The sequence below is a fragment of the Sarcophilus harrisii genome, chromosome 3 (genome assembly GCF_902635505.1).
Source record: "Sarcophilus harrisii chromosome 3, mSarHar1.11, whole genome shotgun sequence".
Classification (NCBI taxonomy): domain Eukaryota; kingdom Metazoa; phylum Chordata; class Mammalia; order Dasyuromorphia; family Dasyuridae; genus Sarcophilus; species Sarcophilus harrisii.
The window spans coordinates 489474368-489498410 of record NC_045428.1 but is presented as its reverse complement, the minus strand read 5'-3'; positions in this window follow the sequence as shown (position 1 = coordinate 489498410).

Genomic DNA, 24043 nt, shown 5'->3' with positions numbered 1-24043 from the left:
TAAAATCCATGACCTCAGATTTTTATACACAAAAGCGTATTGCATAACAAGCAAAAAGGAACTAAATTACCCTAATATAAGGAATCAAATCTGGCAGCTCTTAAAACTGGATCCATCACTGCAATATAGATTATTGGGAAGGTTGTTTCTCATTCAAAAGAACAGAATAGATTACAAGGAGGGTGAAGTTGGAAGTATTATACAAGACACTTGCAAGATATACTCATTTGAAAAAACCCAGGAACTGGTTGGGGAGAAATATAGTAGAGAGGATTTGGGTGAAGATCAAGGGAAAAAGAAACAAAATTAATGTTATAGAGTATACTACAGGTCACTTGGCAAGAAAGAGTAAATAGATGAGATTAGGGGAAAGATCTCTAGTCTGGCATAGAAGCATATTTATGAGAAATGCTTCAGTTATGGGAATACTCACTAAAAAATAAAATAAAACCAAAAAAAGTTGAAACCACTTTTTAAATAGACAAAAGACCAATAAGGGCAAATGATAATCATAAGAAAGCCCAGGTTTCCTGGATTGATAGAGAAGGCTATGTCCTAAGCAATTCTGTGTCAAACTCTGTCTCTGCCCAAAATCAAGCAACTGATTTCTTAATGATAATTTCCATTTCCCAAGAAAGAGGATTAACTGGGGAAATTTCTATTCTGGATCTGATTTTCACCAAATTAGAAACTGATAACTGAGGTGCAAATGATGGATATACTTGATCGCATTTGCTCCATGATTACAAACTGAATTTTTAGCCATGAAAACATTATATCTTCCTGGATAGCATGTTTCCATCATCACTAGTATTCTAGAAACTCATTGTCTGAATTGAAAGGAATAATGCTAATACCTGGAGTAAGCCATAATATCAGAGTGCTGAGGGGGAAGGAATAGCCTAGGAAAGATTGATGTTTAGGTCCTAATAAAATTATATTATTGCAGGTAGCCATGTAGTCTCACTATGCATAGGGTTTATCCTAATGGCACTGGACCCAGACACCATAAAAAAGTCAGTCTTCCTCTAACAGAAATGTGAATTCATTATCAGATATGAAATTCTCCATCCTAGTCCTCAAAGCACAGATAAGGAGAGAAGAACTGGACCTGGGATTTCACTGGTTTTGGAAGATTATGGTGAGAAATTTTCCTTTCTAATGCTGGTCAACACCTTCTGCAGCCAATCATCTTAGAACATTTCTTAGAGCATTGAGAGGTTCAATATCTTGCCCGGTTCATACAGAGAGTATGTGCCAGGGGCTCAGGAATTTTTCTCCAGGGCACCAACTCTTTCTTCAGCATATGATGCTGTTTCTTAAATACAGAAACTAAAGGCTGAGACAGCAGTAGCCACAATATATTCATCGAATAGTCTCACAGCATAATAGAATGTTAGAGCTTGAAAGGACCTTCAGGTCACCTAATCCAAATCTTCTTTAAAAAAAAAGTTTTATTGATGATTTTTTTCACATCGCAGTCCATTTCCTATGTCTTCCACCTTCGCTTGTAGAAAAGAAAAACAATAAAGCAAAACCAGCTGACGAAGTAAATTGTGTCTGACAGTGCATGAAATATTCCAATTTCTACTCAGAGGAGAAGATGTGTTTCATCATTTCTAACATTTTCATTTTACAGATGAAAACACTGAGACCCACACAAGATATAAGACCTTTTCAAGGTCACATAATGAGTTAAGTAGTAGAGTTGGGGATAGAACATGGGTCTTTAAGTCCAAGTTTAGGGCCTTTTGGCTTATGGAAACATTAGAGAAATTCAACTGGCAAGAAGCAAGCCACAGGGAAATTTGTTATAGATGGAATTTTTCCTGCTAACTAGCTCTTTTATCAAATGGTTTTCAAATGGTGTTCCACTAGGCCCCAGGGTTCTAAGAGATATTTTAGGGGTCCCATTCTACAGAAAATATGGTTGTTACAGCCAAGTTTAATTACCTGCTTTAGGTCCCACCACTACCACCACATCAGAACTGAAACTTCTAAGGCTTGGAAAAACAGAAGGCTTTACACCTTGAAAAAAGGTTGAAAACTCCTTGGATGACTGTAAAATTTTAGTGAAAGGAAAAATGTTTCAGGAAGGAATATTCAACAATTTTCCCTAGCTTTGCTCATCATTTAAAAAAAAAAAAAGCTTGCTTGCTTCCCTCACCTCCACTTTCCACTTTCCTCTAAAACTGGCTTCATATTTTCATTTTGTATCTTGTCTTCTGATTGGTTGGGCCCATATCATGCAAAATCTGCCCCATGAGACATCTTTTCCACCTCTGTGAAAATAAGCAAAACAGGGGGTGTGGCAACATGAGCCACATTTTTGCAAACACTTGTCTCCTATGGATACAGTCATTGTTGAGTCTCTTACATAGGGGACAAAAGTAGTTTGTAGAGGTATAGTTCAATTGTATGCCATACTGCAAATTGCTCTGCAAACGCTTATAAATGTCATTTGTAGCCCCCAATGGTAAAGCATTCTCTTATTGCAAGGAACATTTTAGCAAGAAACTAGAAACTTTCAGGGAGCTGCAGCACTTTGGCAAAAAGACTCCCAGAGTGGACAGCAGCTGAGTACCAACTGGCAAAATTCGTAAACAATTATGCAAAACTTAACCATGCTGGAGTACATCTGTTTCACATATGAAGGTAGAAAGAAATGATAGAATGAAAGAATAAAAAAGAAAAGTGGAAATAATGGCAATAGATGTAAGGATAAAACAGAAATCCAATGGAGGTAATTTCCACTGTATAAAGATCAATAAGAAAGAAGTGATTATTATTATTATTTTGATTAGTGACATCAGGTGATCTGATACTATTCTTTTTTCTACTCTGTTTCAAGATGAGTATTCTGGCCCTAGTGCATCCTCTCAGCTTCCTGACAGGTGGAGCTTTATTGCAAATGTATAAACAGTACCCATTGTGCGCTCCTTTATCCAGTTGCCTCATAGGATCATTGTCACCTTCAGGGTGTTCTATTTTAAGACTGCCAAAAGTGTGTTCTGGGATGAGAAGGCACTAGTAACATTTTCTCCAAAACTGTCTTTAGTCAGGCTGCTCCTGGGGGACTTCCATTGTGGTTCTCTGAACTTTGTGAATGGGATATATATTCCACTGGGTTTTGTTACACAACATTCTTTAATGTGTTTTATTAAACCTTATTTTGACAAATGCTATTGGTTCCCAAATGTGGTTCAGCTTTGGTGCCTGCCAAATTTAAACCCTTTTAGATTTGATCAATCAGAGGACAAAATTTATTTTTTTTCTCTTTCATGAAAGAAAAATGAAAAACTTGACTGAGAAAACAGCTCAATAATTTTCAGAATCAAATTGAACCCTTGTTAGATTTAGAGGGGCATTGGCTTCCGTGGGCACAGGATAAAGAGATAAGGGAGCCATCCTTTATTGTTTGGTGCTGAGCTTTTAAGCAGAAAGATATTTCCCTCATGATACCAAAGAGACATGTGGCAACAATGATCAAATATCATCTTACTTTGAAAGATCCAGAGTAGAGTGCCTGATTGATGACAGGGCATGTGTTTCTGATCTCTTCCTTTACAAAGCACCTTGCTTGTATCCTTAGTTATATTTCTTTTCCTCAGTCCCACTACAATGAGAGAAATTAACTGTGACTTAGGGTTTGTGGTAAATAGTCTTACGCACAGAATAAATGAAAGTATGGAAAAAATTCATTAATCACTTAGTACATATTAAATGCTGGAGTTAAAAACAGAAAAGTAAGATGGTCTCTGCTCTCAAGGGGCTTGTATTCGAATAAGGGAAGACAACCCATAAAAAGGAAGTCCAGCTGCATTTGGAAAGCTATACTGAGAGTGTGCAGGATAGAAGTAGCTAGTATGCTTAGGCTATCTACATAGATCAGGTGACAGTGCTGGGGGAGGGGGAAATGCTATATAGAAGATAATAAGAACTGGTTATCATCTATGTTTCCAGAAAAAAATGCAATTATTAACTCAACTCATAAAAACAGTATGGAAAGAAAAGCAGCTAGAAAAATAGGAGGGGCAAATTTTCCTACCATATACCAGTCTTAGATAGTGTTCCTAAATGGCTCTCATGTGGAAAATGTTAAAGGGCAAAGAAAAAGGAGATAGCTATAGCATTTGGTTAAAAAAAATGAGGTTCACAGACATAGAGACCACAATACCCTCTTGTAACAATTCTCTGACAAGTTTTGTGCCTTATCAAGCAGCTTGACTCCTTGTCAACAAAACCATTTTAAGGACTTTGGCCCGACAGTGATGACATTTCTATAATAAGGTATGGACTCTTCTTGGGTACTCATCAACTAGACCTTTCATACTCTATTTGAGGATAGTTTAAATGGATCAAGCAACTGGAGCACACTTTTGGACTTGGGCCCTAAAAGGAGACTAGGAGACAAATAGGAAACAATTATAGCTGTGATAGCCAAGGAGAAGCCAGTTGGACATAAAGAGATTCTAGCACCTGTTGGGAAATCTGAAGACTCCAATGGCCCTCCAGAAAATCATGTTTTATATATTCATAAATTTTAGAGATAAAACAGACATTGGAAGATCATCTATATAGCATGAAATTGAGAATCTATAGAAGGAAACTGAGGCATAAAGAGATAGAATTCTTTGCCCATGATGGCAAAGGAAATAAATAATACAACCAAGCTTTAATCCAGAGTCATACTGACTCTGAATGAAGTGCATTTTGGTTGTTTTAAATGACAAATTAAGAAGGTGTATATCAGAGAGAGATGGAACATCAAGAAAGGGTAAACATTCTCAAAAGCTACAATGGAGTGGTAGGTAGTTTGGGGATCAATTTGAGTGCTTTCAAGAATGAGTTGTTAATCAGTAAGTTATTAGACTAAGCATCATGGAAGAGAAGAGGAGATACTCTTGCCAAAGAGTTCCTAAATCAAAGTGGGAATTGGGATTGAAAAGCAGCAAGGACATGAGGTGGAGGAATAAGCTTAGACTTCATCCTTCTCTGCTGCTGTGAGTTATGTTGAACAATTATGAGAGAAAGGGGTTGGTTCTCTAGCATCCTTGAGTGTTTTCCCCTTATTGAGAGATCCGGAATACCAGGATAATATTTTATAAGTCTGGAGTACTATAGAAAAGAGTATGCTGAAGCCAGCTCTTATCAATTTCTAAGAGTTAATTGTAAAACTTGTAGCAGGAGTATTTATACTCTGGGAGTTGGTAAATGCTACAAATCAGAGCTTGCTTTATTGTTTTGTTGATGTCTAAACTTACTAAAGTGATGGAGAAATGTAAATAATGAAGATTTAAATTAAAAGTTTATTGTGCATTTTTGCAAACCTACTTGTTAAGTACTTAATAGAACATGTCTGACTATAGAGGTCTTAGGGAGATGGAGACCCATCAGAGAAGAAAATGTATTTGTTTTGACAGTTCATAAATTTAAGTATAAAACCTATATTTTTTGTCAAGGGAAATAAAGTCTACATTCTACTCAATATATTGAGTGTTAGCCCAAATGCTTGCATGGGGACCAAGGGTCCTTTCCTCTTTTGTGAAAATCATGAGTAATTCAAATTCTGAACACCTTCTTTTTACTCTGCATATATCTTGAATGTACCTAGTTTTCCTCATATTTTCTCCCTTCTTAGAATTTGTGTTTTTTGAGGGAAGAGAATATCTTTGCTGTTCTTTATTTCCCCAGCACTTAGCAGGGAGCCTGACACATAGTAAATGCTTAATAAATGCTTTTTGATTAACTAACTGACATTTCTAGAAGCAACTTTTGTCAGTTGGTGGTAGTTATAAAATGTGCTATATTAGATGTTCTAAGGCGGAGACTCAGTACAATGAGAATATGATTACTTAAAAGCCCCTGCTATTGACCTGATATATGACCTTAGGTATACATCTAGCTAGGGATTATATATTTAATCTCACTAAGACAATATGGCTAATTTCTCATTGTTGTGTGCATATACCTCAGTTTACCCTTTTATATCTTTTTTTTCCTTCAAACATGTCTTTGATTCTCATGGCAAACTAAATTTTTTTTTTTAATTGATGAAGGGAGGATACACATTGTATGATTTATTCTGGGACTTTGCATACCATTGGGATGACTGTGATCATGGCCATGCAGTCTGATTATCTGAACTTGAATGAAAAAAAATCCTATTCTGAAATATAGTATAATGGAACGGAAAGAAGACTAGTTTAAATTTTGGTCCTGGCTTTGCCACTGAGTAGATATATGATTTTGGGCAAATCACTTAGCATCCTTTGGCATCCTTTTCCTCATCTGTAAAATAATGGGGTTGGACTAGAATCTCTGAGGTCCCTTCCAGCTTTCTGATTGCTATGACAACATCACTAACCCTGGCCTGTTGCCTCAAAAATGTGGGGACATTGGTTAAGAAGGGAAACTGGATGAGAAAATATGACTGTCTCAGCCCAAACTCATCACTACTGTTCAAAAGGGGAAAAAAAAAACAGTTCACAGCACATGCTTGTCTCAGCACCTTGTCAGTGGAAGCATCTACATTTAAGAAGGACATGGGACTGAGGGATTCTGTCCCTATAAACTAGGTATTCCGTATCTGCTCTTTTTGCCATGAAAGTCCGTTGGTCTCTCTTACATTCTAGTCTGTGAAATAGGAGGGATAATAATAATAATAATAATAGCTGACATTAATACAGGACTTTATAATGTACAAAGAGCCTTAGATATATTGTCTCATTTGATACTCACAACAATCCTTTTGAATTATGTGCTATTGTTATCTTCAGTTTACAGATGAAGAAATTGAGATTCAACAGTTAAATTATTTGCCCAGGCTTACACAACTATGACACATCTGGGTAGACGTGAATACGAAGGGAGTCTTTCTGGCTCCAAGCCCACCATTCCTTCCACTGTGGCATTTGACAGCATGTCCATAAAGTATGGCGTTAAGTGGCACAAAGCATAGAGCTCTAGGCCTGGAGATAGGAAGACTCACCTTTCTGAATCAAATATGACCTTAGTCACTTGCTAGCTTGGCAAGTCATTTTACATTTTTGCCTCAGTTTCTTCATCTATAAAATGAGCTGATGAGGGAAACAGCAAACAAGTCCAGAAACTTTGCTTGTCATAAAGTGTCAAAAATGATTGAACAACATTGATAAAGTTTCTTTCTGTGTCCAGCATTGGGCAAGATGCCCCATTACTCCTTTTCTGCTAATTCAAGATAAGATAACTATGTATAAAGAAGGCTATAAAATATATATATATAGCCATGCCATCCCCACCATATTGTTTCTACCAAAGCTGTGCCCATTCCCACCCTTGTTGGTTATTCACCATTGGTTTGGTACCAGAAATTGAGTTAAATGAGTACTTAATGGGCTTCAAACTGCTCCTCTGTGGATTCAGCTATGAGGTTTGTTCTTGATTTAAGCTGTGAATCAGCTCACCATTTGCCAGCATGCTGATTTGTGCCTTGGCAGCCCTTCCTGAACCATAAGTAAACGAGAGGATTTCCCTGACACAGTCATCGGCCCGGCTGTCTGCAGCCATCACACATTTTTCTTACATGTTGAATTAATATAGAGAAGCAGGATAGTTGATGGTTTCATTTGTTGTGCCATTAATGAAACATAAAACAGATGTGTGAAACGCTGTCTGAGTAATAGAAACTGCATTACGTATTATTTATCTGTAGAAATCATGTCCTGAATATAAGGCAGGAGTAAAATGTAGTTTTTCTCTTGACAGTACTAGGTCAAACTATATTAAAAAACCTATTAAGCATAAAGTCTCCTGCCGCAGTTAAATATAAAACACAATTTGTTCTTCCAGCTCCACATAGCATTAACATCTTGTAAAATCAACAGTATTCTGGATCCATTTGTGTGTGACTTCTTCCCTCTGGTCACCACTCAAACAATTTACTCGGAGACACAAGAAGTGAACTTTCTTTTTCTCTCCTGATCTCACTAGTAGTAGATGAGGTTGAGAAGATACTTTCTGAAGTTGACACTTGGCAGAAGACATCCTGTCCAGGAGAGAGTGAGTGTCTTCATCACGTTTGTGTTCTTTAACCTATAAAGGAAAACAGGAAACTTTATGAGTCTACCTGGCTGAACAGCAAGATCAGCCTTTTAAATGATGTTTTTCTTGGCGTGGATCATTAGGAAAGTGAGAGTGAGGGAATTTTTGAGTGAGTTACAGTGCTGAATGCTGCTCTTCTTCATCTGCATCATTCTGAGAAGGGGGAAGAGAAGTATCTTTGTGTGAAAACTATGCCTTGATTGAAGCATTAATTCACTTTAATAGTTCCCAGTGGCTATGCTGCTCACCTCTGGGATATCTATGATATTTCTGGTGACAAAAAGGAATAGAGCAACATTTCCTGAATATATTTTTGCTTTTCGTAGCATTGTCTGCCATAGTTACTTGTGTTTAGTAGATTCTTACTTTTGTGACCTCTTTTTTTGGGCAAAGAACTTGGAGTGGTTTGACATTTCCATCTCCAACTCATTTTGCAGAAGAGAAAACTGAGGCAAATGGGGTTAAGTGACTTGCTCAGAGTCATGGAGCCAATGAATTCGGGTCTTTTTGACTTCAAAAGATCAAAGGTTTATCTTCTACAGACCATGTCCTTGGAACTGTTGCCTTTCCTCTTTTACTTTTCTCTACTTTGCTTGCCTTACTTCCATTTACTTCCACAGATCAAATATTTTCCTATAATATGAAGAAATCTCAGGATACTAATTATATTGTATCTCTTGATACTAACTAAATTAGTCACTTAACTCCTAGGAGTTATGTGAGTATTAAATGTGATAGTAAATGGAAAGCACTTTGTAATAATAAGATACTATATAAATATAAGATTTTATTACTGTTATAAATTGATTCGGCATGGCACAGTGCATAGAGAACTGGCTTTGGAGACAATGAGTTGTCTATGTGACCCTGGACCCACTTGACACCTCAATATTTTAGGCAATTCTCTAAGGCTGTAATTTCAGAGGAGGTGCTGTCCTACATTGATAGAGTTTCCTTACTCAAAAAACTCCATTCCCTATCCTGTTATCATTGTTAGATAACAGTCTTCATAAAAGCTATGAGACTTAAAGAGGATTTTGCAAAGGGCTCAGACCCATTAGTAAGTCCTAAAGCAACTCTCCTGTATTTTAACTCTCACAAGGGGAAGTTCAAGGCCTCAAATGAAATACCCAGTTGCAGAAATAGGAAAGATCAAGAATGAGGAGGGAAGGAGGCAGCAAAGTGTTTGCAGGGATCTAAAGTGGTCTGGTTTGGGATAAAGGAAGCAAAAGGTCTGCATTATCAGAGAGACCTCTTTTGGTCCTGGTAGATCAAAGTCCATTATTTTCAGTCATTGTTTTAAATCAGTGGCAGCTAGGTGGTATAGTGAATAGATTGGTATACTTGGAGTCAAGAAAACTTGAGTTCATGTTGAACCTCAGACACTAATATGCTATAGGATCTGGGGCAAGTTATCTCAGTTTCCTCATTTGGGAATGAGGATAAATGGGGATAATAAAAGTATCTACCTCCCAGGATTATTATGAATATCCAATGAGAAATCTATAAAGTACATGGTAAAAATATCAATATCATTATCCTTGTTAGTAGCACTAGTAGTAGAATGAGATACCTGGGTTGTGGCATTGAATTAGCAAAAGGAAGAAGGAGCTGTTTGTTTTCTTTTTTCTGAGGTCACAGAAATTGCCTTTCTTTATATCTCCAGTGCTTAAAACAGTGCCTAACACATAACAATTATTTAATAAATACTACTTGACTGAGAGTCAGGAAAGTGTTGGATATTGGCTGGTGGAAACCTGGCTGAAGCAAATGGGATTGAACAATCATTAGGCAAGGAAGGGCCCAGAAATGGGCTGGAAGAGGGAATATATCCAGTCTGCTATAAATCGTTCTTATGAGTTTCAAAATGGTCCATAGCTTTCAGGGATATTTTCTTGCCCTGTCATATGTGTCTTGTGTGAACTAACTTAACCCAAATTTAATTTCAGAATCAGACTTTTAATAGACAATTACTCTGTGTTTTACTTTCAGTCTCTTTATCCCCAGTTCTGGTTTGTTCAGTCCTTTCTTGCTGATTTATAGATGTGCAGCTAAGTTCCAGGTTACAGTTACACACTTCACAGCAAATCCAGACACTCGGTAATTCTACTTTCTTCTAGTGTCTCACTTATAGTAAAATCACAGAATCAAAGAATCTCACTCTAAGTGAGAAGGAACCTATTAAGGAATTTCTTTCAACTTTTCCTTGAGCTGATATTCTGTCTGCACAAATAGAGGGCCAGATATAGAGTAAGGAAGACAATCACTTTCTACTTAGGTGACTATGTGAAATTCACTTAATCTTTCTGTCTCAGTTTTCTCATCTATAAAATAGTACCTGTAGAATCCCCCACTCACATAGCTACTACATAGGCTCAAATGAGGTTATATCATTATCTCTATCTCCAACACACATACACACACACACACATAGATATCTATATCTATATCTATATATCTATATCTATCTATCTATCTATCTATATATATATATATATATATATATATACCCATATGTGTAAAATTCTCTGCAAACCTAAGTGCCACATAAATGTAAGCTATTATACCTAATAATTATCCAACTGCCCCTTGGAGACTTTTAATGATAGGAAATTCAGTGTATCCTAATATAATCCTTTCTACTTCAATACAGTTGTATTTGTTAGAAAGTGTTTCTTTATATTAATGTTAAATCTGCCTTTGTACTTCTTCCATTTGTAGTCCAATGAAACAAATTCAATCCCTGTGATGCATGATATACATTAAAACACTTGGAGACACTTGTCATTCCCTTTTTCCTCTTTCCTGTCCAAATCTCCTATTCTCCAGTATAAATACTCCTAGTTCATTTGACTAATACAAGTATAAAATGGTTTCAAATTATTTTGCCATCATAATATCTTATTTCCTCCTATAATAGAGTTTGTTTGTAGATGAGTTTACTTTGCATCCTCATTGACCTTTTTAGGTAGTGAGTGCCACCTCTTTTTTTCCCCTTTCATTTGATTTACTTGTGTTTTTGTCATAAGAATTTTCATTCTTTAGTTCAATTCTCCTATAGAATTTTTAGACCAATGAATTTTATCTACTTTCTTCTGAACTCTTTGAAATGTTTTCCCTAAAATAGAGATATACTTCAAAACAGATCCATCTTTTTCTTTTTTTATCTATCACAAATTCTAACATGGTATAATCTCTTCCTTCTCGTATTGTTTCTAGTTAAATAACCAGTTCTTTCCTATTGATCAGAATGCAGTCTAGAACAGTGCTCCTGACCACTTGTCAAGATTTATCACTTATTCTATATTTACAAGAGAGAACAATCTTGCAACATTCTCTAAATCCTCTTAAATCTCCTTGCTGGTGTTATGATTTGTTTTTATAACTTATCATTCATTTTCTTCTTCTGGCTGTTTGATCTATAGTACTTTCCCAACATAATATTGTTTTTATCTGCATTGATCCTCATCCAAACCTTTCTCACCATATTTTCCCTGACTCTGGTTTATGGATTTCTTCATAGAAGTACATCTGCCTTGTATACAATGCTATCCAACTACCTCTCTTATTTAACATAAAATCTTTCATTACTACTTGATACTTAGTGGTCACCAAAATCTCAGTGATACCTAGAAGGATAAATTAGTTAACTCATCAAAATTTCTAGCTTACTGTCTTTTTAACCACATTATGAACATTTAAATAGAAACATTTATGTATATTTATATATATATATATATATTAAAACATTTTCACTGTTCTAAATCCTTGAATATGGTTTCCTATGAACCACTAGGATTTTTCACTAATATTTTTCTTTCTTTGTCATAATGCCACATGGATTTATCTTAAAGAGTACAATACATAGGTTATCTTTCTCCTATACATTTTAATTTAATATCTTATCCAAATTTGCAAGTCTTTAAGCAAAGACAGTCTTCTTAGCTATTGTTAAGTGGATTTAATCCCTGGATAAGAGCTCGTCATTCCTATATTTGATGCTATGGCCCAGAAATCCATTTTCCATTTTCATATACCATCTTTTTAACCATCTGTTTGGTTCCCAAATCTAGCTTTCTCTTTTAAAGTTTCCCCCCTCCTTACATCCACAGCAATGATTACAATGCCACCTGTGCTCCTAAAGTATCAAGTATCTTGTCTAGAACTTCATAATCCCTTGAGAGTGTTTTTAGATTCCTTCTAATGGCATCATATGTTTTTACATAAATTTCCAGAAGTAGGAATTGCTCCTTAGATTAGTGAGGAATTGGAAGGCACGTCTTCATATTCCTGATATGTGTTCCAGAAAGACAATATACCTTGTATTTCTAAATGCTGAATTAACATGTCTTGGAATACTTCAGAAGATGTTGCTAATCACTGACTTATTTGTTCTTGCCCAAAACTCTATGTTGTTCTTTCTGGATGATATTTATGAATGTTTATTATCAGTCAAAATCAGCCAATAAGCATTATTAAGTGCCTATATGTTCCAGGCACTGTGCTAAGCACTGGTGATAGATACAAAGAAAGGCAAAAGATAGCTTCTGCCCTCTAGATTATAGTCTAATGTGGAAGACAACATGCAAACATTTATGTGTAATATGTATTACATACATACATATGAAAAGTTGGAAAACATGAACAGAGTGAAGGCACTAATATTAAATAGGATAAAGAAAATCTTCCTATAGAATCTGGGGTTCAGCTGGGACTTAAATGAAGTCATAGAAGAGAGGAGGCAGTGATGAGGAGGGGGAGCATTCCAGATATGAAAAGAAGTCAGAGAAAATACCCATATTTGAGAGATGCAGAAACTTGTTCAAGAAATAACAAGAAGACCACTGGATCAAAGAACAATCAGTTAGATACTGCAATAATCTAGGCAGAAAAAGATCAAGATGTATATCAGGATGGCAGCAGTATCAAATGAGAGAAGGGAGCAATTATGAGATTTACAAAATTATTAAAATATTTTATTATAAATTTAACATTAATCATCGATACAAACAAGTAAGTTTCTCATTCCCTCAAAGTTTCTTTCATTAAAATTCTTTGTCTATCTTCATTTTTCCTTATATGATCTTAAGGCATACTTCCTTCTTAAAGACATCTTACCTCCCCTTTGTTTCAAAATTCAAAGTTATTTTTGGCATCAATTCCTATCTGCATGACTAAAAGTCTTGGGGATGATTTGTATTTCTTCTGCATATATTTTATTTCTTCTGTGTATACTTAGAGAGAGATAGAAATGCCGACTAGACAATGGATTAGATATAGGAGGTGAGAGATAGTAAGGAATAATGGATGACGCCTAAGTTTCAAGCCTGGAGGGCTGGGTTGGACCTTTAAGAGCAATTGAGAAATTTTGAAGTAGGGGAGGATTTAGGGAAAAAGATAATAAGTTCAGTTTTGGTCATGTTGAATTTAAGATGTTCACTAAATATCCAATCTGAGATGCAGATGAAAGGCAATTGGAGATGCAGATCTGGAGGTTGAGAGGTTAGAACTGAACAAGTAGATCTAGAAGTCATTAATATAGATATGATAGTTAAATCAATGGCAGCTGATGAGAATGCCATGAGAATGAAGAAATATAGGGGAAGAAGAGAAGAACACACAGAACAGAGTCTAATGGGACATCTAAGGTTAGTGAATATGATTTGTATTAAATTCCAGTGAAAGAGACTGAGAAAGAGTGTTCTGATGTGTAGGAGAAAAATCAGGAGAGTTGTATCTCCCAAATCTAACAAAACTTACTATGAAAAGATGCTTCTTCCTAAGAGGGTCTAGATTTATTTTCTATGAGAAGAACGTTATCCCTATATCATAGTTTTAATGGTTAGTTAGCCCTGTCTATCCCCCACTTTTTGTTCCTCTATCCAACAACTTCCTAAATAGGTTTGAATTCTCTATTGTATCTTAGGATTACTTTTCTTTGTTTTACTTTCTTTTGTTTTCCATTCTTTCTCTATTTGTCTATATTTCTCTAATAAACTCAGTTCCCTGGACTCCTATGACTCTGTAGGAATGAGTACGGTTGATGACTTTGTGTAACTGTGTCTCTTAAATTCAGTTTATGTGCAAGCCAAGACATTACCCTCATGTTGTCATTGGTCCCTTTCCATAAGGAAGGACCACTATCAACAACAACAACAGCTGTTGCACCTATTCATTATTTTGGGGACCCTTTAAAGGGATTCCTGAGTGAAGCTATTTTTTTTTATTTGGAGCCTCATTTATAAAACTTGTACTATTTATCATAGTGAAGACAATGCTTTGAAAACTTTAAAATCTCTTCAATTGCGAGTTTCTACTGATGGACTTTCCAGTCATTTTCTGTGATTCAGAGCAAAAGAAAAAATACTGGATTTGGAATCAAAGGACCGGGGTTCTAATCCTTACTCTCTATTTATTACCTACATGATGCTGGGAAAGCCATTATCTCTTTGGGCCTCAATGTCCTTATCTGTAAAATGAGGGATTGGACTATATTTCCTGCTTTAAATTTGTGATATGATGATTTTCTTTATCCTCTTTGATATTAGTGCCTTCACTCTGTTCATGTTTTCCAACTTTTCATATATATGTATGTAATACATATTACACATAAATGATGATTTCCTACCTATTGGTTTGTTAATCTCCAATCAGTAGACTACCATCTTTAAGAAAGTCAGTGCAGATATGGAGTACAGTTTTCAGCTCTAGGTATTACATGATTAATAAGAAAGTTGGTAACTTGAACAGAATCCAGAGGTGGTTACTAGTATGTTAAAAAGACATTGAGTTTACAATATAAGGACTGGTGAAAAAGAACTCAGAATGTTCACCTGGAGAACAGAAGGTTTAGGGAGCACAGAGGAAGCTGCTTTTACGTGTTTAAAGAACCATCATGTAGAAAAGAGATTAGATTTGTATGACATGGCTCCAGAGGGCAGAAGTAGAAATAACTGGTAAAAGTTACAGAGCTGCAGTTTTAGGCTTAATATCAAGAAAACCTTTGTAACAATTAAAGTTATCCAAAAGTGGAGCAGGTTGCCCGAGGGTTTCCCCTCACTTGCGATCTTAAAACCAATTAAAGCTGACCACATGTCAGTTATGTTGCAGAAGGTATGCTGAGAGAGAGACAGACAGACAGACAGAGAGAGAGAGAGAGAGAGAGAGAGAGAGAGAGAGAGACAGAGAGAGACAGACAGAGAGACAGAGACAGAGAGAGTGTTTGGAGCCAGAAGGTGTTTGACAAGGGGAAACAGAATGTTAGCCCCTCCAGGGAAAAAACATGCCCCTTGCACTATGATACGCAATGGATCCATGTGAGTTCAGGAAGATCTCACTCCCAAACCCCTTCTCATGCATGAGTGGAGATGTGTGTCCAACACTGAAACAGAAGAAAAACACAGGTGAGCTTGTAGGGTCAGAAAAGAGAATTAGAAGAAATTCCACAACTGAAAAGAAAACTACATAGAAAGTTGCTCCCACCTCCACTCCCAGGCAAGTTGCCTACAACTGCTGAAGGCTGGACTCTGGAGAGGTTATCTTGCCACTTGCCTCTGGATGGAAATGCATTGTTCTTTGATTGAAATGTATGCAGGATTGTGTGAACCAAGGCCTATATGACTTTATTCCTATATTCCTCCAGTACTTTTGTGCATCAAGGTTGGTCCTATAGAAACTATTTATTTGGGTCTTTGTCTGGGAAACCATCTCATTTTTGTATTTCTAAGGGAAGGAAAAGTGATATTTCTGTGCCTCCCTATTAGTAGTAAACTTATTAGGACAAAAGCATGTGCTATAACGAGGAAAATCTTTAAGTGGAAGGATATTTAATTCCTGTGTCCAATGAGATGAGGCAGATGTATGATGCAGGTCAGAGTGATAATAAAGTACCAGTTTCCAAGGCCTGAGATAAGCAAATTGATGGGTACCGATTATAGGATCTGAATTTGAGAGATTTTATCAAAATTTTGAGGATCAAAATTCAGATGTTGCCTCGTTGTATAAACTCAATTTCTTTCTAAAAGCTAAGTTTTTGATGTTCCCAAGCTTTTTGTCTTTTCCTCTGGATGTCACTGATACCTAGTATAGTCTCAATCTTCTGTGTCTTGTTCCCTTCTTTGAACTCTGCTACTCCCAACAAATTGCCCATATAAAGGGAGAAGTGGGGACCTGGTTTCCTTTGCTTAAGCTTATCAAGTGAAGTTACTATGGATAAGATTTGACCCCAGTCTAGTCAAGTTTGTTTTTGATCTGAAAAATCACTTTGAGGTCCTTCCTATCTTTGCTTTTTGTATTGAGATCAAGAAAGGTGTCAATAACCATGAATGGATGGACTCCTTTGCTGATTTTGATGAGCTATCTTCCTGCTGAGTTTATAAGACAGGCAGAGGTACCTTACCTTTAGTTTTTCCTAAATGATTTAATGTCAACCAAAATTGTATTTCATGGGTGGCTACTTTTTGGAGGCAGTCAGGTAGGTGACTCCAATCAATGTGGGTATAGTCCTGGGTTCATTTCATGTTCAATCTTTTGTGTCGGTCATTGTGTCAGAACCTATGGCACTGATATAATCTAACTTAAATGATTGGTTATATGATCTTGGTTTAATTTTTTTCATTTGTGAAAGAAAGGGTTTGTACTATATAGTGATCCAATATTCTACAAGGCTAACTACAATTTGTACATCTTTGCTTTTTTTTTTTTAGACAGTCTTAACTGTTCAGTGATAGGTTCTGCTGTCTAACAATTTTTGCCATTAGCTTTCCTACTATAATTACCTTTACTTTACGATTAATTTCACTCTTAAGTAATTACAGGTGAAGAGCCTACAGCAGATGGTAAATAATTACTTTTTACCAATTGTCCAAACCCATGTTTTCACTATCAACCATAATTAATGATCCAGGAAATGGAATCAGTAATACAATGCATCAAAAGTCTTCTTCTTGCTGTCTGTGGCATCCACAAGAGGAAAAGGAGGCAAAAAATGAAGGAGGAAATTACAAAAAGAGAAGTGAGACTGAGAGTGCAGAGACTTGCTTTTTAAACGTCTAATCATTAACAGTTGTAGACTTTACAAATTACAATGTATTTTCCTCATAACAAAACTATGAAATAGATTGAGCAGTATTATTGCTCATTAAAATTTAAGTTCCTTGAAATCAGGAATTTTCTTTTTGCAAATATTTGCATCCCCAGTGCTTAGCAATTGTGCTTAATAAAGTGCTTAATAAGTGCTTAATAAATATTTCTTTCCTTCCTTCCTTCCTTCTTTCCTCCCTTCCTTCTTCCCTCCCTCCCTTCTTTTCTCCCTCTCTCCCTCTTCTTCCCTCCGTCCCTTCTTCCCTCCCTCCCTTCTTCTCTCCCTCTCTCCCCCTTCTCCCTCTCTTCATCCTTTTCTTTCTTTCTTTCTTTCTTTCTTTCTTTCTTTCTTTCTTTCTTTCTTTCTTTCTTTCTTTCTTTCTTTCTTTCTTTCTTTCTTTCTTTCTTTCTTTCTTTCCTTCCTTCCTTCCTTCCTTCCTTCCTTCCTTCCTTCCTTCCTTCCTTCCTTCCTCCCTTCCTCCCTTCCTTCCCTTCCTTCCCTTCCTTCCCTTCCTTCCCTTCCTTCCCTTCCTTCCTTCCTTCCCTTCCTTTTTTATGATTGAGGAAAACAGACTTAGAAATTTTTTATTTACCTTTTCCTTCCTTAAATGTTGTTCTCTCCCCTTCCCTTTCTCAAGCTTTCTTGCTTTACAGGAATTACAACCATGTATAATTCAGTCTAGCACCTGGTTTCAAAGAAATTCATGTCCAGAACATCTTCAATCCTCTCCACTCAGCACAATGTGATGATTCAGCCAATAGTAAGACATTGTTTGTCCTTTGTTCTTGATATCATCAGGAAGGTGATACCATGATATGCAAGTGACTTGGATTTAGGTGAGGGAGATCTGGGCAAGGTCACCTGTCTCACTTTCCCCTCCAGAGCCATCAGGGTCCAGTGGCCAGATATAGATCAGAATGACTAGATATGGCTCTGGATGCAGTGAGAAATCTTGGCCTTTTTAAGATCAGGTCTCTAGGATGGCTTGAAGGAGCACTGCATTTGCATATTATCATTTCCATTCAAGTTCCCATTTAAACTTTGATATGAACTCTAGATCCTGTGGCGGGAGCACTTTTTCTAGATCTGAATCAATGAGTTGCCAGGAGTCCCAGGGTTTGGGAGGATGAGGTGCTCTCTCTTTGATACACTCAGAGGAGAAGGGCCTGAGCTCATAGCTGGGACTGTGCCTCTGTCTTCCTCATACGATCCCCGCTGAGCACAGCTCGTTTACTGCTTGGAATCTTCTGGTTTTGAGTAGTCTCCCAAATGGAGAAAACGTGGGGAAAGGGTCTTCATTTTCTCTTGGAATCATGACAGGAGCATATAAAGACCTTCAATTTTCTCTGCTGAACCACAAATGATGGGGCTGCCGGCCTTCCCTTATGTATATCTCTCAGAAGCATATCCCACTGCAAGAGAAACCACATCTCCTCTTGGTGCTAAGCAAAGGTTGAAATGCTCAGCAGGCAGCCACAGAATCATGGTGTTTTTGCCATTTCATTCAAATAGAAATAAATATGTGCGCAGAAATAGAAGCTGCCTGTTAGACTTCTTCAGTGACTCGTGTGTGTGTGTGTGTGTGTGTGTGTGTGTGTGTGTGTGACCCATGGTCTTTGATAAGGGTCTTTTTCCCTTAATTGTTTTTTCTGGCATCCTGAACCATCAGCAGTGATGTCAGAAGGGCCACAGAGAGCTAATCCTGTTTAGACAAGAAGTCTGATAGGTCTAAGCACCAGCCATAAACCTCTGGTCTGGACTATCCAGCAGAGTGTATTGATCACTTTCCTCCTTCAGAAACAGAGACAGCATCTGTCTGACAATTTATGTTTCAGAGGATCACAGAATTTGAGAGCTGGAGGGGAGCAGAGCTCATCTTGGTCAAGCCCCTCATTTTGTGGATGAGAAAATTGAAGCCTAAAGAGAGAAATGTCTTGATGGAGATCACACAGGGAGTAAATGACAGAACTGAGATTTAAATCTAGAGCTTCTGTTCCCAAATCCAGAGACTTAAAAAAAAAACCCAACTAAGTTTCATCATCTCTAGCTGTATTTGAGTTGTGGGTTTAAGGACTGTATAAATAAAGTACAAGGGAGGAAATTCTATGCCTAGGCAACATTGTGAGAAAAAAAATTTATATTATATATATATATATATATATTATATTATATATATATATATATATATATATATATATATATAGAGAGAGAGAGAGAGAGAGAGAGAGAGAGAAGGATAAAATAATGGGGGGAAAGGGATTCCTTACTGGTTGGGGAACAGAAATGCAATGAGAAAGGCAAGGTGGTGTCAGATTAGGGAGAACATTGGGCTGTTTATAGCAGAGGTGTCCAACTCAAAAAGAAAAAGGAGCCACTTATTTAGTTTTTAAATGTAATATTATCTTGCACATGTTTAACCTAGTCAACTTATACTTGGTGTCTAGGGAAGGTGGGAGGTGGGGAGAGAGGGAGAAAAAATTATCAAAGGTAAATGTTGAAAATTATCTTTGTATGTAGTTTGAAAAATAAAAAGCTATTATTATTAAAAATAAAATTTAAATATTAAAATTTAAAATAAATGTAGTATTATGTTTAATCGTGTTTTTATTCATTTTGTCCTATTTTTTCCCAATTACATTTTCCCTGGTTCAGGCAGTCTGTGGGCAGCAAGTTTACCACCTCTGCTTCACAGTAAAGACCATGAGCAGAATAGGAATAAAAGGAAGAAATGGTATTGCTTCTGAATGTGTGCCCCTCCTCAATGAGGTATGTCTTGGAGAAGGGTATATGGAAATAGTAAATTCTTTGGAGATCTAAAATGAAGGTCTTATAACTCTGGTGATAGACCCCAAGCTTTTGAGTGGGGACCCCTTAGATTATACCTCCTAATCTGCCATGAGAAGGATTATTTCCAGACCTTTTGCCCTGTGGGCTTATTCTGGCCTATAGCAGCTCTGGTAGAGAATTTATGAACTTATGTGAAAGATTTTGAGGCCATGAACCTGTAAAACTTTGAGGCCATTTTGCCTGTCAAACTACCCACCAGGAGACTTCTTAGACAACCTAAAATGGAAAATAACATATTTTGTCCTCTCCCTGTACTAGGCTCTTTTGTTCTTGTGCCTTAGCAATGGACATTCACTACATCTGTCTTTTTTTCTCTGTCTCTGCCTCTTTGTCTCTCTCTCTCTCTCTCTCTCTCTCTCTCTCTCTCTCTCTCTCTCTGTGTGTGTGTCTGTGTGTCTGTGTAGCAGGAAGAGAACTAAATAGCCTTCCTTAGAGATCATTGTGACAAAATAAGTAGTCTATCAGTCAATAAACATTTATCAAGTGTTAATATAACAAAGAAAGGCAAAAGACATTCCCTATACTCTAGGAACTCACAATCTAATGAAAGAGACAATAGATAGACATCTACGCACAAACAACTCAGATGCAAGAGTTGAAAATACGCAGCAGAAGAAAGGCACTAAAATTAAGAGGGATTGGAAAAGGCTCCCTGTAGAAGATGGGATTTTAGTTGAGAGTAAGGGAAGCCAGGGAAGCTAGGAAGTGGAGATGAGGGGGAAGAGTATTCAGGCCAAAGAAAATGCCCAGAATTGGGACAGGGAGTGTCTTGTTAGAGGAATATTCAGAAGGCCAGTGTCATTGATCAAGGAATATTGAAAGGATTGAAAGGGGGGTTAAAATATAAGAAGACTGGAAAGATAGGAGAAGAGGATTAAGTTATGAAAACTTTTGAATGACAAAAGGAAGATTTTATATTGACCCTGGAGTCACTGCAAGTTTTTTGAGTAAAGAGTAGACATGATCAGAACTTGTACTTTTGGCACTAAATGGAGCATTGACTGGAGTGGAGAGAAACTTGTGGCTGAACACAAAAAAGTGCTCAATCAATTCTTGGATACAGATATTGTCTAAGTCTCTTAGAATCACTCCTTTGTTGCCTAATTTCTCAATGGCTTATTTATTTCTGAATCTAGCCTAGTTTTCAGAAGCAAAATTAAACACACTTATATACATATAGACAGGTGTATAATATTCTATCACTAGGAAATAATTAGTATTTGTAACTATTTGTAATTAATTGTTAGCCAAGTCAATCAAATAACCTGGTTGGCAACCCTACCTGGCTTTGCTTCAAATTGTCAAAAGCAGAATTCATTTTACATAGGTCTGAAATCAAGAACTAATTCTACTTCCTAATTCTAGGATCCACCCTAAGGTGTTCTACTCCCCAACCTTTTTTCATCTGGATAAAGGCAAGTAAAGATGTACACCAAGAATAGCCTCTAAGCCTAGTCAGGCTGAGTGGAGTATATGGAAGAGGGAAGCAGAATCTACTTGAAATCATTTGCGTTGGTGATTGGATAGTAGAGAAGAAAAAGTCAGATATGGACCAGTGTGTACCTACATATGTATGTACGTATGCATGTAGACAACCTGGCATAGAGAGTTGACCTTACAGTCAGGAATGTCTGGATTCAAGCTCTTCCCCTTCCAAATATTGGCTGGGTAACCCTGGGCAAGCCTCAATATTTCAGTTCTCTGGGCCAGTGGTATCAAACTCAAATAGAAATGAGGCTATTAAGCCAAATATACAGATCTGGAACACATTGACTTAGAAAACCATAAATAGCATTAACTGTATTTTATTGTTGTTTTATTTATTTTGTTAAGTGTCAAGCTCACTGGAGAGCATTGTCTGTGGTTTGACATCTCTGTCCCAGGCAGTTCTCTAAAATTAGAAGGTATCTACACCCAGGGAAGGAGATTCCATACCAGGAGTTCCTTACCACCCATGAAATTACAAGTCTGGAACAAAAAAGATTCCTATTTATATCTATATCTGTATATGTACCTATGCATATATGTATGAGCCTCCTTCCAATTTTAGTATCAGCTGTTTAGCTTGCTTCTTTCCCTGATGGCTACTTCTCTGCATCATTACCCAGCAGCTTATTCAAGATATTGCAAGGTGTCCGAAAGCAAGGGGACCTTCACTGTCCCAATTCACTGCACCTTAAAGTCCACATGTCATCTACAATGAAATGGCAACAACTCTTGGCTAATGCCAATCTGAAATTAAAATTTTCACATGGTATATGAATGAATGAATTCATAAAAAGCATGAAAAGTAAGCACTTACTTTGCACAAAACACAACAATAAGATCTTTTTCCTAGAAAAGATAGTTCCTGTTTTCAAGAAGCTCACAATCTAATTTTTAATATTATTCATTATATCCAATTTTTGTGACTTCCTTTGGGATTTTTTTGGCAAAGATACTGGAGTAGTTTGATGTTTCCTTCTCTAGTTTATTTTACAGATGAGGAAACTGAGGCAAGCAGAGTTAAGTGATTTGCCCAGGGTCACACAGTTGGTAGGTATCCAAGGCTGTATTTGAACTCAAGTCTTCAGGACTCCAGGCCTGGTCTTCTCTCTACTTCATTACCCAGTGACTGTTTTCAAGATGCTCACAATCTAATGGATGGAAACCAGTTGCAAATCAGATGAAAAGACCTCATGGTCTTTAGGAAGCAGTAGCAGAGCAAATGGAGATGCATTTTTAAATTTTATTTCCACTGATAATCATATCTTTTTCTGATACTGAACAATTTGACAATGCCCAGGACTTTGGTGGCAAGAGCTTTCTTTTTTGCATCTTTAATAGCTGTAGCTACAGTACCCAGTCAAACAGTTGTTAGGCTGTTTTTGATTAAACAACATTTATTAAGTGCCTACTCTGTGCCAGGTATTATACTCTGTGCTCAGGATACAGATAAAAAGAAAGGGAGTCCCTGCCCTCAAGGACTTTACAGTATAATGGGAAAGACATGCAGAATTTGTACAAAGCAACTGTATATGGGATAAATAAGAAGTGATGAAGAAAGAGAAGGCACTAGACTTGAGACAGCTAGGGGAAGACTCCCAATAAAAGAAAAGATTGTGATTGGGACTTAAGGGAAACCAGGAAGGTCACTCATGAGAGGGGAGCATATAGAGGCAGCTTCAGAGATTGCCCCGAACTGAGAGATGAAATATTCTGTTCACACACACACATCTGGATTCACATGCAATTATATGCACATTTATGTACATGTGTTGCATATACAGGCATATGTGTGTCTATATGTATGCATTTACACCTATAGGAGTTGCTTTCTAGAGCAATAGCTCTAGGGTGTCACCTGAAAGCTAGCCCAGTGGTCTGGTTGAGAGTGCCTTTCACAGGGATATTGGGCTCACTTGTCCATCTGTGGCAGTTGGTCACCTTTTGGTGGCAGTGATGGTCAGAAAGGTGGTCTGCTTCCCCACTACTCCATAGTATTTGCTCCCTTAAGTGATGACTGCTGGGGCTGGGCTAGAAGGAGAGCTGGTGGTACTGGGGGCGAGGGCTATTTTCAAGGCTCTCAAGTGTGGAACCTGAGGTCAAGGGCCATGAGGAAGGGGCAGTTGGGGCAGTGATGGCCATGTGCATTGTAATTCCACATCCTGTCTCTCCCTCAGGGAATGTTGTTGTCACAGTAGGCTGGCCAACCTGCAGGCTGGTGAAGAGAATTAGATCATGCTCCATGAGAATAGCTTTCCTGAGTGATGGCTGGAGAGACCAGCTAGAAACAGGGCCCATGATCTGGGGAGGAGGGCATTGCTTTCCCCAAAGCTCTTGGGTGCAGCTGCCATTCATTCACTCTTCCTTCAGTCTGAGGGGAGATTGTTGAGGTATAGAGGTTGAGTGCAAAGATGATGGATTTGGAATCAGACAATCTAAAGTCAAATACTGGGCTGCAGTTCTTTTGTCTAGATCTCAATTCCTTCATTTTTAAGATGATGGGTAGGAGATGACCAGTTCTAAGACCCCAGGTATTGGCCAGGACCT